Here is an 18,174-nt window from a genome sequence, read left to right as displayed (position 1 = left end):
CATCCATCTACATAATTGGATGAACATCAATACCACAGACTATGCAACAATGTCAACTGCTGTTCCAGATGCCTCCTTGACCATGGGGAGGGCAGAAAATGAACTTTTGTTGGTTCCAGTCACATCTTCAGTGACCACCCCGCTTCAAGATTTAGCTGTATTTTACATGAACACTTCAACGATCGATGACGTTGTGTACCAAGAGCCTCCACATGCAGTGGATCAAAGTATACCGACTCCTGTGTTTGCAGAGACTACCTCTGGCTATTTCATTGACATTGATGATTTTTCTTCAGATTCATCCACTACTGTGATTGATAATATTTCAAGGAGTAGTAGGCTGTGTCGATGGCTTAAAAATAACTATTTGAAATACCCATGAAACTACTTGTGGTTCTATTTGACATTTTTTGCATTATTTTGATGGATTAGTTTTGTGACTGTTTTCTTTTTGCTTATAGATGGTCACTATATTACTAATCGCTCCTCCGTGGAGCCTGTTGATGAAGTTTTAACACCACATCATTCTTCACATAAGGTCCGCAGAGATTTGTCCCCTGTAAATATTACAGCAATACCGATTACTGATGGGATTGTGTGGGACAAAGTTCCATTCGATATATACGGGCCTAGAGAAATTATTCAAATACCATAAGTGTTCAAAATTTCAATGACTGATGTAATAACACCTGATGTTGTTTCTGATGATTGGGATGTCCGAACAGTTGATTCCATGCTAACTGAAATGAAGGACTATTCCGCTTTTGAAAGTGATGATGTATATGATTATACAATGAATTATGGGGAAATGTTCTGCTATAACAATTGGGGACATCACTACCTACACTGTGCCACTAGATACAGGCCAGTTTTGAACTACACACAGTGGGAATACTGTACTACACCACTGGTGGGGAGTCCAAAGTATTATAGTGATAAATTTACATACTTTTCTGGGCATGATACAAGAAAAGCAGAGTCCTATTATTTTAAAATACATCCGGCACAAATTAGGGAAATTTTGCTAACTGATACAAAATTGATTTATTCAGATCCCTTTGTTTCCTGGCTCGCAGTTGAGGGTTACGCAATCTCGGCCACGAAGGTCGTTACATGTTGTGGATTTGTTTTGTTTCCCCCCACACGAGAGATTAAAGTATCTGACATGTGGCCACACATAGATACTATTAATGGGAACTATGACAAGCTGAGTAGGCTAAAGGCGCTATTGTTTCAAAAACAGGTCGCCTTGACACCCGCAAAGGAGACGTATGCTCTCCAGATTGCTAGATCATCAGCCGAGATACAATCCCTTTTAAATACCAATTTCCCCAAACACTTTGGAGAACTGGTATCCAGAATATTCAATGTTTCGAGCACCACTGGGATTGTTCATTTCCTTAAGGCTGTCGGGTCTGGTTTTGTGTCCATCTTCCAGACTGTCTTCGGAGACATCCCATCAGCCATCCATTCTCTCTTTTCAAGTGTGTTTGGTGGCTTTCCAATTATTTTGGCTTTGATTGGCGGACTACTACTGCTATTTCTTCTGATTTGCAGTGGTTGTTTCTTTCCAGCAACACAGAGCAATGGAGCCGCTCCCAGCAACTCCACTGTGCTGTGAGCACATGGTTCGGATCTTCGTGCACCTTTGCTGGTGGAACTGGAGCTTGACTGGTCGTTGTCATTTCGGCCCCTTCTCTGGTGTGTACAACCAGTCTTTCGCTGCATATGGTGTCTCTTTGAACATCTGCCTATGGTCTGTCTTGCTGTTGCACCGACATCTCCTGTGGACCACGAACTGCTGATGCCCCCGATGAGGGTTCATACACGGTCATGCCCCTTGAGACTGAGGTTGCTCCACGAGGCCACCTGTGAGCCTTCCGTTGTGAGATCTACCATGGATGAGAACACTACAACAGATAACGATACACCAGGAAGTATGGCTCACTTCTGCTCTGTGGATCCGTTTGTCCGCCCAGCACTCGACTTAACATCGGAAGATGTTGACTCATTTTTTAGGTCCTTGGTTGGTGACTTCGATGACATTCTTCAAGATCATGCGTATAACAAATAATTTGATGAATTGACTTGCCATTCCCGATTCCAAATTATGCATTTAAATTGACATTTGCTGTTGCACTCTGTGCTTGTCATGGTTGACATTAACATCTCTGTATGTATTTTAACAGATTTGTTTTAACATTTTTAACACATGCTAGAGCTTTTTGCTTGTTTTTTGCTTTTAGCTTTTAGTTGAGAAGCAAGTTTCAGCATTTGGGTTCATATATCTTCGTCATACCTATTACGGCAATGGGGAGGGTGTAGTGAATCTTAGTTAGTTTTAATGGGAGAACAGGAGTTAGCTTAGCCCCTGGCTTGTATACTCGTGCCCCCGTCACCTAGTGACTTTTAACCTACTTAGCTTGCTCTGTCTTAGCCTATTTAATTATTTATTTCTTCTAAGATGGCTGCCTTGTTTAGAGTTAGGCCACTTGTTATGGGTAACATTATTAGTGTCACTGCGCCAAGGCTTCAAGATCAAGCACCAAAGACAAACAAAAACAGTAGGTGTTCACACTTAGGGATTTTCCCTCTCTATACTTTCGAGGGATTGTTGATATTAATTGCCGTCCCAAGCATGTCTGTTATCTATTGTTTAGGAACATACCTACGTCAGGGGACCTTGTAGATCTGTATAAATACATCACACTTTAGACAGATAATCAGAGGGATTCCGACCAGAGGGCATCGCCACCATCGCTGATACCGATGCTGCAGTCGTCTTGACGCTGACCCAGTCTTCGTGTCCCTGCGGAGTCTGAGATAGAGACCTCATTCCAAGGTAACAAGGGTTGGGGGCTCCTCTCATGGACATGGCATTGGCAGATTAGGTTTAACAAACCCAGCTCTCCTTTAGGTAGGAGGTTAGGCCTTTCACATTAAGGTATTAGGGCATATTATATCTCATATATCTTTTTTACCTATTGCAAGATGGTGGGGGTCTTCGTAATAATGACTCTCGTCTTCACAATTCTGTTTCTTGCATTTGTTATTATCATAATCATTGCAGCCCATGCAACTTATCGCAAATTGCAGTTGTGTTAAATAAACTCTACTGCATCTGTGTCATTGCCTGTGTTTGTATGAGACATAATATATCTGTGAAAAAAGGGTAATCTCAGTTTAACCACAACACTCCTTGAGACATCTTATTGTCGAGTCCATGCGTAACGGCTGCCATAAATCACCTTTTACTATTGTGTTTCTGGTGAGGTGCTGCTAGTGAGCCAGTAAGGTTGGGACAACAGTTGTGATTTGTTGTAGGAAAGACGTAGTCGCTTCCAACTAAAGTACTGTCATCCCTAAACCAGCAGTCTTGCTCAGAGCAAGAGTCCAAACTACGACAACGGTTGTGCAAGTTCTGCTGCAGATACCGGAGGAGGCCTGTGCTATCGTCTCCCAAGCAGTCGAAGATGGGAGAGACGTGGCGAAGTTCACCATCCGTTGTGGGCTGGATACGACCGACTCTCTGGGAAGATCGGTTGCTACTACAGTGGCCTTATGGCGCCATGCCTGGTTACGTACACCCGTCTCATCAGAGACAAAGCGGACTCGGCCTTGGAGAGGTTCAAGGAGTCCAGGGCTACGGCTCGGTCCCTTGGCCTTTCTACCACCACACGCCCCCCATAGTCCGCCTTTCGTCCCTTACGTGGCCACGGAAGGGGTGCCCTGTAGCGTCCTCAACCCAGCCACCAGACCATGCACGCTGGACAGCCTATGCGTGGCCAGGGACGTGGAATCCCACGTGTTTGTGGGTCAGGGAACCAGAGGTCTGTCCAGTCCACCCCTGCAGCAGCCTCCAAACCTTCCTAGTCCATCCCCTCACTTCCGCCCAGAAGGTGGCAGAATCCGCCATCACCTGCCCCACTGGGAACATATCACCACGGACTGGTGGGTTTTGCAAATCATTCGGAAGGGCTATTCCCTCCCTTTCGTATCTGCACCACCACATATGCCACCATCCTTCCATCCCCTTTCGGAGGATCATTTGGTGCTTCTCCGCCAGGAAGTCGCGGCTCTCTTGACCAAGGGAGCTATAGAAAGGGTCCCTGTGCCAGAAGTAGTTCGTGGTTGTTATTCCCACTACTTCTTGATACCAAAGAAGGATAAAGGCTTGCGCCCTATCCTAGATCTTCGGGACCTGAACTACTTCCTCAAGAAGAAGTTCAAAATGCTCACCCTGGCTCAGGTTGTGTCTGCCTTAGACCCAGAAGACTGGATGGTAGTGTTGGACTGGCAGGATGCTTATTTCCACATCACCATCCTGCCTGCCCACAGACGTTACCTAAGATTCGTGGTATGTCACGAGCACTTTAAGTTTACCGTGCTCCCTTTCAACCTTACCAGTGCCCCTCGGGTGTTCACGAAAGTGATGCCGGTGGTTGCAGCTCATCTGCGCAGGTTAGGGGTCTCAGTCTTCCCCTACCTAGACGACTGGCTGTTGAAGGCGCCTTCGCCCCAGACAGTGGTCTCTCACCTCCAGACTACGGCGAACCTCCTGCACCAGCTGGGGTTCACTATCAATGTGCCGAAGTCACACCTGACTCCCTCTCAGACGCTCCCTTTCATCGGGGCAGTTCTGGACACAGTGCGGTTTCGGGCTTATTCTCCCCAAAAATGAGTCCAAGACATTCAGGCTATGATTCCGATCTTTCAGCCTTGGTCTTGGGATGTGGTGAGACAGACTCTGAGACTGCTGGGCCTCTTGGCCCCTTGCATCCTGCTAGTAGCACGTCAGGTGGCATATGCGGGCTCTGCGGTGGGACTTGAAGTTCCAGTGGGCGCAGCATCAGGGGAATCTCTCCGACATGGTCCAGATCTCGGAGGGGACTGCGAAAGACCTGCAGTGGTGGCTTTCGAATCCCAATTGGGTCAATGGCATATCCCTCTCCCTCCCCCAACCAGATCTCTCAATAGTGACAGATGCGTCCCTTCTGGGTTGGGGCGGCCACATGGTGAGATGTAGATCAGAGGCCCCTGGCCTCTGGTGGAGTCGGGACTCCACATCAACATGCTGGAGCTCTGAGCGATCAGACTTGCGTTGAAAGCTTTCCTTCCATCTCTCAAAGGGAAAGTGGTGCAGGAGTTCACGGACAACACTACCGCCATGTGGTACTCCAACAAACAAGGCGGGGTAGGGTCCTGGACCCTATGTCAGGAGGCACTACGCCTCTGGACATGGCTGGAACATCAGGGGATTAACCTAATGGTTCAACATCTGGCGGGCTCTCAACGCCAGAGCAGGCGAACTCAGCTGCCGACGCACTGTCCATCACGAATGGCGTCTCCATCCGGAGGTGGCGCAGGGTCTCTTTCTCAAGTGGGGAGAGCCTTGGTTAGATCTGTTCGCCTCCGAGGAGAACGCGCAATGTCAGCTATTTTGCACGTTGGAGTTTCCAAGGCGGCACACACTCAGAGATGCTTTTCATCTTGAGTGGAACTCTGACCTCCTTTATGCCTTCCCTCCTATCCCTCTTCTCCCAGAGTTCTCAAGAAGATCAAGAGCGATCGGGCCCAAGTTATCTTGGTGGCTCCGGACTGGGCTTGAAGAGTGTGGTATCCCGAGCTACTGAGCATGTCCATCGATCCTCCACTCAGACTGCCATTTTGGGCAGATCTTCTGTCCCAGCTGCAGGGGACGGTCCTCCACCCGAACCTGTCCAACCTCCGCCTTCATGTGTGGAGATTGAGCGGCAACATTTGACGGCATTTGGCCTTCCACCCGAAGTCTGCAATGTTATCTTGGCAGCCAGTCGTCCCTCGACTAAAACCGTATACGCCTGTCATTGGAATAAATTTGTGGCATGGTGCACCAACAAATCTGTTGACCCCCTGTCTGCCCCTCTTTCAGAGGTTCTTCTATTCGTTTTTTCTTTAGCACAGCAGGGCTCTGCATTGGCCACCCTTAAGGGGTATCTGTCTGCCATTTCCGCCTTTCTTAGGCTTCATGATCAGCCCTCACTCTTTAAATCTCCTTGTGAGTAGATTCTTAAAGGGGCTCACCCACTTATTTCCTCCCACTCCCTTCATCATGCCTTAGTGGGATCTTAATTTTGTGTTTACTTTCTTGATGTGAAGTCCCTTTGAACCTATGCATAATTGTCCCTTAAGGCTCCTCACATTCAAAAATGTCTTTTTCATCGCCATCATCTCTGCTCGCAGGGTGAGTGAGCTTCAGGCCCTTTCTTCAAAACCTCTGTACTTCTCCGTACACCCTGACAAAGTGGTGTTACCACCACAAGAGCTTCCTTCCTTCCTAAAGTGGTTACACCATTTTTTGTAGGCCAGTCCATCACTGTGCCTATCTTCTACGCACCCCTACATCCTTCCCATGAGGAGGAGCGCCTCCACCGTCTGGACCCAAAAAGAGCGTTGGCGTTCTATGTCAATTGTACTAAAGACTTCCCGGTAGACTATCAACTCTTTGTTGGCTATGTGGTTGCAAAGAAACGTACCATCTTTCAGTGGGTGCTTCTTTGCATCAAAATGTGCTACGCTTTGGCAAAAAAGCAACCTCTCGACGGCTTGCAGGCTCATTCTACCAGGGCCACTGCTGCATCCACTGCGTTATCACGCGGAGTTTCTGTCCTGGATATCTGTCAGGCAGCTACATGGGTGTCTCTGCACACGTTTGCTAAGCATTACTGCCTGGACAGTCAGGTCCGTCGGGATGGCTACTTTGGTCATTCGGTCCTACAGGACTTCCTAGTATGATCTTAGTTCGCAGCCCACCACCGAGGATGACATTGTTTGGGTATCTATTCTAAGGTAAGGAATCTGCAACTAGAAGTCTCTGTCAGATGTACAAGTTACTTACCTTCGTTAACGAAATATCTGGTAGAGACATATTCTAGTTGCAGATTCCTTACCGCCCACCCATCCTCCCCGCTTGCGAACTGATTTCTAGGGACAGGGATTCCACACTTTCAGGGCCTTAGCTCTGGCGCACCAATATCAGTGTTCTTAGTGGCTCTGCGCTCTGGCGTGGAAAGTCGTTAAAAGAAACTGACGTCACTGCGCGAGGGTGGCGTCTATGTACTACTCCCGACGTCATTATGGCGACCACGAGGCCCACGACGCCTGCGGAGTCTACCAACACCACCTACTGATGCGCAAGGCTATTGCTCGAAGAAAACCTATCGCCGGATCCAGTCTGACGCCTGGGGAAACTTCTAAGGTAAGGAATCTGCAAGTAGAATATGTCTCTACCAGATATTTTGTTACTGAATGTAGGAAGATGGCTCTGTATATACTATTTCAAAGTAAGAAATAGTGTGCACAGAGTCCAAGGGTTCCCCTTCGAGGTAAGATAGTGGCAAAAAGAGATAATTTAATGCTCCATTTTGTGGTAGTGTGGTCGAGCCGTAGGCTTATCAGAGGGTAGTGTTAGGCATTTGTTGTACACACACAGGCAATAAATGAGGAACACACACTCAGACTTACTCCAGGCTAATAGGTTTATATATAGAAAAATATATTTTCTTACCACAGGTTCAAGATTTACAAGTAATACTTCAAATGAAAGGTATTTCACTCAGGTATTCTAGGAAGTTTGAATAATCACAATAGCATGTACAGTTTTGGCAAAAATGGCAATAAGCTATTTTAAAAGTGGACACAGTGCAAAAAATCAACAGTTCCTGGGGGAGGTAAGTAATTGTTAAGTTCACAGGTACGTAAAACACTTACAGGGTTCAAAGTTGGGTCCAAGGTAGCCCACCGTTTGGGGTTCAAGGCAACCCCAAAGTTACCACACCAGCAGCTCAGGGCCGGTCAGGTGCAGCGGTCAAAGAGGTGCCCAAAACACATAGGCTTCAATGGAAACAGGGGTGCCCCGGTTCCAGCCTACCAGCAGGTAAGTACCCGCTTTCTCATAGGGCACCGGGGGGGGGACACAAGCAGGCACAGAAAGTACACCCTCAGCGGCACAGGGTCGGCCGGGTGCAGAGTGCAAGCAGCCGTCGGGTTTTGTATTGAAAGCAATGGAGAGACCCGGGGGTCTCTTCAACGATGCAGGCAGGCACAGGGGGGGCTCCTCGGGGTAGCCACCACTTGGGCTATCTGAGGGTCGCTCCTGCACTGGAGTTCGGTTCCTTCAGGTCCTGGGGGCTGCGGGTGCAGTGTTGGTTCCTGGCGTCAGGTCCCTTGTTATAGGCAGTTGCGGTCAGGGGGAGCCCTTGGATTTCCACTGCATGCGTCGGTGTGGGGGCTCAGGGGGGTCGTCTCTGGTTACTCACGGGCTCGCAGTTGCTGGGAGTCCTCCCTGAGGTGTTGGTTTACCGTAGGTCGATCCAGGGGCGTCAGGTGCAGAGTGGAAAGTTTCACGCTTCCGGCGGGAAATGTGAAGTTTTTAAAGTTGCTTCTTTGTTGCAGAAAGTTGCAGATTGTTGAACAGAGCCGCTATTCACAGGAGCTTCTTGGTCCTTTGGGTGCAGGGCAGTCCTCTGAGGCTTCAGAGTTCACTGGTCCCTGTTGGATGTGTCGGTGATGCAGTTTTCGTTGAAGTAGGGAAACAGGCAGGTGGGGCTGGGGCCAAATCGGTTGTCATCTCCGTCTTCACTGCAAGGCTTCAGGTCAGCAGTCCTTCTTCTTCTTTAGGTTGCAGGAATCTATCTTCCTCAGTTCTGGGGGGCCCTAAATACTGAATTTAGGGGTGTGTTTAGGTCTGGGAGGGCAGTAGCCAATGGCTACTGTCCTTGAGGATGGCTACACCCTCTTTGTGCCTCCTCCCTGTGGGGAGGAGGGCACATCCCTGATCCTATTGGGGGAATCCTCCATCCACAAGATGGAGGATTTCTAAAGGCAGGAGTCATCTCAGCTCAGGACACCTTAGGGGCTGTCCTGACTGGTGAGTGGTGACTCCTTGTTTTCCTCATTATCTCCTCCAGCCTTGCCGCCAAAAGTGGGAGTAGTGGCCAGAGGGGCGGGCATCTCCACTAGCTGGGATGCCCTGTGGCGCTGTAACAAAGGGGGTGAGCGTTTGAGGCTCACCACCAGGTGTTACAGGTCCTGAAGGGGGAGGTGAGAAGCACCTCCACCCAGTACAGGCTTTGTTCCTGGCCACAGAGTGACAAATGCACTCTCCCCATGTGGCCAGCAACATGTCTAGTGTGTGGCAGGCTGGCAAAAACTAGTCATCCTACACTGGAAGTCGGGTATGTTTTCAGGGGGCATCTCGAAGATGCCCTCTGGGTGTATTTTACTATAAGTTCCACACTGGCGTCAGTGTGCATTTATTGTGCTGAGAAGTTTGATACCAAACTTCCCAGTTTTCAGTGTAGCCATTATGGTGCTGTGGAGTTTGTGTATGACAGACTCCCAGACCATATACTCTTATGGCTACCCTGCACTTACAATGTCTAAGACTTTGCTTAGACACTGTAGGGGCATAGTGCTCATGCACTTATGCCCTCACCTGTGGTATAGTGCACCCTGCCTTAGGGCTGTAAGGCCTGCTAGAGGGGTGACTTACCTATGCCACAGGCAGTGTGGGGTTGGCATGGCACTCTGAGGGGAGTGCCATGTTGACTTAGTCTTTTTCTCCCCACCAGCACACACAAGCTGTGAAGCAGTGTGCATGTTCTGAGTGACGGGTCTCTCGGGTGGCATAAGACATGCTGCAGCCCTTAGAGACCTTCCCTGGCATCAGGGCCCTTGGTACCAGGGGTACCAGTTACAAGGGACTTACCTGGGTGCCAGGGTTATGCCAATTGTGGATACAAAGGTACAGTTTTGGGAAAGAACACTGGTGCTGGGGCCTGGTTAGCAGGGTCCCAGCACACTTTCAAGTCATAACTTGGCATCAGCCAAGGCAAAAAGTCAGGGGGTAACCATGCCAAGGAGGCATTTCCTTACACAACTCTCTCCCCCCCCCCCCCCCCCCCCCCCACCCGCCCGCCCGCAAAAGAAAGAGGATGAGACTACCTTTTGCATGGGCAGTCCCAGGTCTGTGTTCCACTATAAAGTCCATTCCCTGTAGGGATATGGACCACCTCAACAGTTGAGGGTTTTCTCCTTTTATTTGCATCAGCCATCTGAGAGGTCTGTGGTCAGTGTGAACTACAAAGTGAGTACCAATGAGGTATGGTCTCACCTTCTTCAGGGACCAGACCACAGCAAAGGCCTCCCTCTCAATGGCACTCCAACGGTGCTCCCTGGGAAGTAACCTCCTGCTAATGAAAACAACAGGCTGGTCAAGGACATAATCATTGGTTTGGGACAGGACTGCTCCTATCCCATGTTCAGAGGCATCAGTCTGCACAGTGAACTGCTTGGAGTAATCTGGAGGTTTGAGAACTGGTGCTGTGCACATAGCTTGTTTCAGGGTGTCAAAGGCCTGTTGGCGTTCTACAGTCCAGTTTACCTTCTTGGGCATTTTCTTAGAGGTAAGTTCTGTGAGGGGTGTCACTATGGATCCATTTCCCTTCACAAACCTCCTATAGTAACCAGTCAAGCCAAGGAATGCCCTGACTTGAGTCTGGGATTTTGGAGCTACCCAGTCCAGAATAGTCTGGATCTTGGGTTGGAGTGGCTGAACTTGGCCTCCACCTACAATGTGTCCCAGGGAAACCACGGTACCCTGCCCTATCTGACATTTAGATGCCTTGGTAGAGAGGCCTGCTGTTTGCAGGGCCTGCAAAACCTTCTCCAGGTGTACCAGGTGAACCTGCCAGAGGGAGCTAAAGACAGCAATATCATCAAGATAAGCTGCACTAAAGGCTTCCAAGCGAGCAAGGATTTGATTCACCAACCTTTGGAAGGTGGCAGGGGCATTCTTTAAGCCAAAGGGCATCACAGTAAACTGCTAGTGCCCATCAGGTGTAGAGAATGCTGTTTTCTCTTTTGCTCCTGGTGCCATTTTTATTTGCCAGTACCCTGCTGTGAAGTCAAAGGTACTTAAGTATCTGGCAACACCCAATTTGTCAATTAACTTATCTGCTCTTGTGATGGGATGTGCATCTGTCTTGGTGACAGAATTAAGCCCTCTGTAGTCCACACAGAACCTCATCTCTCTCTTGCCATCTTTTGTGTGAGGTTTGGGGACTAAGACCACTGGGCTAGCCCAGGGGCTGTCAGAATGTTCAGTGACTCCCAACTCCAGCATCTTGTGGACCTCCACTTTGATGCTTTCCTTAACTTGGTCAGACTGTCTAAAAATTGTGTTTTTGACAGTGTCCTGTGTCCACATCATGGGTACACCGGTGTGTCTGACCAGGGGTTAGGGAAAAGAGCTCAGCAAACTGTTGTAGGACCTTCCTGCAGTCAGCTTGCTGTAGGCCAGAGAGGGTGTCTGAGTAGACCACTCCATCTACTGAGCCATCTTTAGGGTCAGAGGAGAGGAGATCATGGAGAGGTTCACTCTCAGCTTCCTGGTCCTCATCTGTAAGCATTAACATGTTTACATCTGCCCTGTCATGAAAGAGTTTGAGGCGGTTCACATGGATCACCCTTTTGGGGGGTCCTGCTAGTGCCTAGGTCTACCAGGTAGGTGACCTCACTCTTTTTCTCTAGCACTGGGTAAGAGCCACTCCACCTGTCCTGAAGAGCCCTGGGAGCCACAGGCTCCAGAACCCAGACTTTCTGCCCTGTCTGAAACTCAACCATGGCAGCCTTTTGGTCATACCACATCTTCTGGAGCTGTTGGCTGGCCTCAAGGTTTTTACTTGCCTTTTCCATGTACTCTGTCATCCTGGAATGTAGGCCTAGTACATAGTCCACTGTATCTTACTTAGAGGTCTCGCCCAGCCTTCTTTCACAAGAGCTAGTGGTCCCCTAACAGGATGGCCAAACAGAAGTTCAAAGGGGGAAAACCCTACTCCCTTTTGAGGCACCTCTCTGTAGGCGAAAATCAGACATGGCAAGAGGACATCCCATCTCCTTTTGAGCTTTTCAGGGAGCCCCATGATCATGCCCTTCAATGTCTTGTTAAACCTTTCAACAAGACCATTGGTTTGTGGATGGTATGGTGTGGTGAATTTGTAAGTCACCCCACACTCATTCCACATGTGTTTAAGGTATGCTGACATGAAGTTGGTACCTCTGTCAGAAACCACCTCCTTAGGAAATCCCACTCTGGCAAAGATACCAATGAGTGCTTTGGCTATTGCAGGGACAGTAGTGGACCTAAGGGGAATTGCTTCAGGGTACCTAGTAGCATGATCCACTACTACTAGGATATACTGAATCCCTGAGGCTGTGGGAGGTTCAAGTGGACCCACTGTGTCCACTCCCACTCTTTCAAAGGGGACACCCACCACTAGAAGTGGAATGAGGGGGGGGGCCTTTGGGTGGCCACCTGTCTTTACCACTGGCGTGACAGGTGGCACAGGAGGCACAAAACTCCTTCACTTTCTGGGACATGTTGGGCCAATAGAAATGGTTGACTAACCTCTCCCATGTCTTGGTTTGTCCCAAATGCCCAGCAAGTGGAATGTCATGGGCTAAGGTCAGAATGAACTTCCTAAACTCCTGAAGCAATGCCACTCTCCTACTGGTACCAGGTTTGGGATCTCTTGCCTCAGTGTAAAGGAGTCCATCTTCCCAATAGACCCTGTGGGTTCCACTGACATGTCCTTTTGTTTCCTCAGCAGCTTGCTGCCTAAGGCCTTCAAGAGAGGGACAGGTTTCTTGCCCCTTACACAGTTGTTCCCTTGTGGGTCCCCCTGGGCCCAAATGTTCAGCCTGATAAGGTTCCAACTCCATAGGCTCAGTTCCCTCAGGGGTTAGAACTTCTTCCTGAGAAGAGAGGTTATTTTTATTTTGCTGTGTTGAAGCTGGTTCCCCAGTCTTTCCTTTTCTCTTTGAGGTTTGGGCCATTACTCCAGACTCCCAACACCTCTTTTTCATCCTGAGCCTTGCACTGTGCCCTGGTCTTGACACACACCAGTTCAGGGATACCCAGCATGGCTGGATGGGTTTTGAGTTCTACCTCAGCCCATGCCGAGGACTCCAGGTCATTTCCAAGCAAACAGTCTACTGGGATAGCAGAGGAGAATACCACCTGTTTCTAGCTGGTGACCCCTCCCCATTCTAAAGTTTCCATGGGATGTACTTTAGTCTGATTGTCCACATTGGTGACTGGATAAGTTTGTCCAGTCAGGTATTGTCCCGGGGAAACCAGTTTGTCTGTCACCATTGTGACACTGGCACCTGTATCCCTCAGGCCTTCTACACTAGTCCCAGTAATAAAGAGTTGCTGCCTGTATTTTTGCATATTAGGGGGGCAGGCAGCTAGTGTGGCTAAGTCCACCCCACCCTCAGAGACTAATGTAGCTTCAGTGTGGACCCTGATTTGCTCTGGGCACACTGTTGATCCCACCTGGAGACTGGCTATTCCAGTTCTAACTGGAGTAGTAGTGGAAGTGGAACCTTTCTTGGGACGGGCCTTGTCTCCAGTTGGGTGTCCCTGATTACAGCTATGACACCAGGTCTTTTTGGGATCAAAGTTTTTACCCTTGTACCCAAATGAGGATTGTGAAGAGTCTTAGGACCCTCCCTCCTGAGCAGGTATTTGGGGCCCTGTAGAAGACTCTTTACTTTTTCCCTTGGATGTCTCATCACTCTTCCCCTGGGGAGTCTTTGTGACCCCTTTCTTTTGGTCACCCCCTGTGGAAGTCTTGGTCATCCTAGATTTGCCCCAATGGTCTGCCTTCTTTCCCAATTCTTGGGGAGACATTGGACCTAGGTCTACCAGATACTGATGCAGTTTATCATTGAAACAATTACTCAAAAGGTGTTCTTTCATAAACAGATTGTACAGCCCTTCATAATTATTTACACCACTGCCATTAATCCAACCATCCAGTGTTTCGAGTGAGAAGTCAACAAAATCAACCCAGGTCTGGCTCGAGGATTTATGAGCCCCCCTGAACCTAATCCTGTACTCCTCAGTTGAGAATCCAAAGCCCTCAATCAGGGTAGCCTTCATGAGGTCAAAGGATTCTGCATCTTTTCCAGAGAGTGTGAGGAGTTTATCCCTACACTTTCCAGTGAACATCTCCCAAAGGAGAGCTCCCCAGTGATATCTGTTTACTTTTCTGGTTGCACAAGCCCTCTCAAAAGCTGTGAACCATTTGGTGATATCACCATCTTTATATTTTGTTACAATCCTTTGGGGACTTTTAGCATGTCAGTAGTTTCTCTGACCCTACTTAAGTTGCTGCCACCATTGATGGGAGCTAAGCCCATCTCTTGTCTTTCCCTTTCTATGACTAGGAGCTGTTTCTCCAAAGCCAATCTTTTGGCCATCCTGGCTAGCAGGAGGTCATCTTCATTGAGGCTGCCCTCAATGCTTCCAGAGTTGCTGGACTCCCCTGTGGGAGAAGCAGCACCTCTGACTATCACTTGTGGAGTCAGGGTTTGAGAAACCCTGGTCTCCATAACTAGGACAGGAGGGGGGAAATTATCCTCCAGGATACTAGCTTCCCCCTCTGTAAGGTTGTCTTCAGAGGGGTTGTCTCTAGCAAACTCTGCCAAAGGCTCCTGGAGCTGTATTTTAGTAGGGTTTGATCCAGTTTTTATCTTTTTGATTTTACAGAGAGTCCTTATCTCCGACATCCTAAGATGCAGGTAAGGGGTGAGGTTGAGTTCCACCACCATCTCTTCTGTAGTAGACATTATTTCTCTAAAGGTTGGGATACTTTTTAAGAATCTAAAACTATCTATAGTACTTAATCCAAACTTTTACAAAACTTTTAAACTCTAAAAGAAATGCTAACAGGGACTAACACAAGGCCCTAGCAGGACTTTTAAAAATGTAGAAAAATAGCTCAAATTTCAAAAATCAGTTTCTAATGAAAATGTTTGGAATTTAGTCGTGTGATCAGGTATTGGCTGAGTAGTCCAGCAAATGCAAAGTCTTGGACCCCACCGCTGATCCACCAGTGTAGGAAGTTAGCTCTGTATAAACTATTTCAAAGTAAGAAATAGTGTGCACAGAGTCCAAGGGTTCCCCTTACAGGTAAGATAGTGGCAAAAAAAGATAATTCTAATGCTCTATTTTGTGGTAGTGTGGTCGAGCAGTAGGCTTATCAGAGGGTAGCTTTCAGCATTTGTCGTACACACACAGGAAATAAATGAGGAACACACACTCAGACTTACTCCAGGCCAATAGGTTTCTATATAGAAAAAACACATCTTTTCTTAGTTTATTTTAAGAACCACAGGTTCAAGATTTACAAGTAATACTTCAAATGAAAGGTATATCACTCAGGTATTCTAGGAACTTTGAATAATCACAATAGCATGTACAGTTTTGGCAAAAATGACAATAAGCTATTTTAAAAGTGGACACAGTGCAAAAATCAACAGTTCCTGGGGGAGGTAAGTAAATGTTAAGTTCACAGGTAAGTAAAACACTTACAGGTTTCAAAGTTGGGTCCAAGGTAGCCCACCGTTGGGGGTTCAAGGCAACCCCAAAGTTACCACACCAGCAGCTCAGGGCCGGTCAGGTGCAGTGGTCACAGTGGTGCCCAAAACACACAGGCTTCAATGGAAACAGGGGTGCCCCGGTTCCAGTCTGCCAATAGGTAAGTACCCGCGTCCTCGGAGGGCAGACCAGGGGGGTTTTGTAGGGCACCGGGGGGAACACAAGCAGGCACAGAAAGTACACCCTCAGTGGCACAGGGGCGGCCGGGTGCAGAGTGCAGGCAGGCTTCGGGTTATGTAGTGAAAGCTATGGGGAGGCCCGGGGGTCTCTTCAACGATGCAGGCAAGCACAGGGGGGGCTCCTCGGGGTAGCTACCACCTGGGCTAGGCAGAGGGTTGCCGGGGGGGTCGCTCCTGCACTGGAGTTCGGTTCCTTCAGGTCCTAGGGGCTGCGGGCGTAGTGCTGGTTCCAGGCATCGGGTCCCTTGTTACAGGGAGTCGCGGTCAGGGGATGCCCCTGGATTTCCTCTGCAGGCGTCGGTGTGGGGGCTCAGGGGGGGGTCGTCTCTGGTTACTCACGGGCTCGCAGTCGACTGGCAGTCCTCCCTGAGGTGTTGGTTTTCTGCACGTCAAGCCGGGGTCATCGGGTGCAGAGTGGAAAGTCTCTCACGTCCGGCGGGAAACGTGAAGTCTTTAAAGTTGCTTCTTTGTTGCAGATTGTTGAACAGAGCTGCTGTTCACGGGAGCTTCTTGGTCCTTTGGGTGCATGGCAGTCCTCTGAGGCTTCAGAGGTTGCTGTCCCTGTTGGATGCGTCACTGTTGCAGTTTTCGGCGGAGTAGGGAGACAGGCCGGTGGGGCTGGGCCAAATCAGTTGTCGTCTCCGTCTTCACTGCAGGGCTTCAGGTCAGCAGTCCTTCTTCTTTAGGTTGCAGGAATCTATCTTCCTCAGTTCTGGGGGCCCCTAAATACTGAATTTAATGGTGTGTTTAGGTCTGGGAGGGCAGTAGCCAATGGCTACTGTCCTTGAGGGTGGCTACACCCTCTTTGTGCCTACTCCCTGTGGTGAGGGGGGCACATCCCTAATCCTATTTCGGAAATCCTCCATCCACAAGATGGAGGATTTCTAAAAGTAAGAGTCACCTCAGCTCAGGACACCTTAGGGGCTGTCCTGACTGGTGGGTGACTCCTCCTTGTTTTCCTAATCATCTCCTCCAGCCTTGCCGCCAAAAGTGGGGGCAGTGGCCGGAGGGGCTGGCATCTCCACTAGCTGGGATGCCCTGTGGCGCTGTAACAAAGGGGGTGAGCCTTTGAGGCTCACCGCCAGGTGTTACAGTTCCTGTAGGGGGAGGTGGGAAGCACCTCCACCCAGTACAGGCTTTGTTCCTTGCCACAGAGGGACAAAGGCACTCTCCCCATGTGGCTAGCAACATGTCTGGTGTGTGGCAGGCTGGCAAAAACTAGTCAGTCTACACTGGAAGTTGGGTATGTTTTTAGGGGGCATCTCTAAGATGCCCTCTGGGTGCATTTTACAATAAGTTCCACACTGGCGTCAGTGTGCATTTATTGTGCTGAGAAGTTTGATACCAAACTTCCCAGATTTCAGGGTAGCCATATGGTACTGTGGAGTTCGTGTTTGACAAACTCCCCGACCATATACTCTTATGGCTACCCTGCACTTACAATGTCTAAGGTTTTGCTTAGACACTGTAGGGGCATAGTGCTCATGCATATATGCCCTCACCTGTGGTATAGTACACCGTGCCTTAGGGCTGTAAGGCCTGCTAACTTTAACTAAAAGTTATTTTCTCGCCACCAGCACACACAAGCTGTGAGGCAGTGTGCATGTGCCGAGTGAGGGGTCCCCAGGGTGACATAAGACATGCTGCAGCACTTAGAGACCTTCCCTGGCATCAGGGGTACTATTTACAAGGGACTTCTCTGAGTGTCAGGGCTGTGCCAATTGTGGAAGCAAAGGTACAGTTTAGTGAAAGAACACTGGTGCTGGGGCGTGGTTAGCAGGGTCCCAGCACACTTTCAATCATAACTCGGCATCAGCAAAAGACAAAAAGTCAGGTGGTAACCATGCCAAGGAGGCATTTCCTTACAGTGTTATAAAGCCCTTTTTTAAAATATTATTCCAGTAGACATGGTAAACCAAAAAATATGTAATGCACTACACCCTTTCTTATAATGACATCATCCACATTAAAAATAAGTTACAAGAAAAGCACAGTCTAAGAAATGTTGAAGGTCATCAGGGCAAGACTCTGCAGTGAATGGGAATGCTTTAGTTATATGCAAGGCTGCTGGAATTATATGACAGGGTTTACCAATTTGTGTGGCAAGAAAAGTCAAATTATGCATTTACATTGCTAATAGCTCTAACTCAAGCAAATGCAGGACCTATTGCTTTGCAAATGCTTGTTTAGGCTGTTAGGGCCCTTCCAAGCAATCTCATGCCCTGCAGAAGGGGTTGCAGCTGGAGTTTATAACCCCCAAACTGCTGCTAAGCCTCACATCCTCTGCGGCAGGGAAAACTGGCTAATGTAGTCTCTTGAGCTGTCAGGGCCCTTCCAAGCAATCTCACATCCCCTGCTGTGTGGGTACCTGCCACACTTTATAGCCCCCAGCTGCTGCCAAGCCACACTTCCTCTGCAGCTAGGTAAACTGTTTATACAGTATTTTAGGGTGCCAGGGCTCTTCCAAACAATCCCCTCCATGTGCATCACTCAAATATGTGAAAGACA

At 48.7% G+C, this 18,174-nt stretch overlaps 1 protein-coding gene across 1 annotated transcript in view; it reads left to right on the top strand.

Moving 5' to 3' along the window:
• Positions 1 to 18,174, top strand: part of GTF3C1 (general transcription factor IIIC subunit 1) — a 1,928,973-nt gene that overhangs the window by 1,275,059 nt on the left and 635,740 nt on the right. The window lies entirely within an intron of this gene.

The sequence above is a fragment of the Pleurodeles waltl genome, chromosome 10 (genome assembly GCF_031143425.1).
Source record: "Pleurodeles waltl isolate 20211129_DDA chromosome 10, aPleWal1.hap1.20221129, whole genome shotgun sequence".
Lineage (NCBI taxonomy): Eukaryota > Metazoa > Chordata > Amphibia > Caudata > Salamandridae > Pleurodeles > Pleurodeles waltl.
This window is presented reverse-complemented; position numbering and strand designations above follow the sequence as displayed.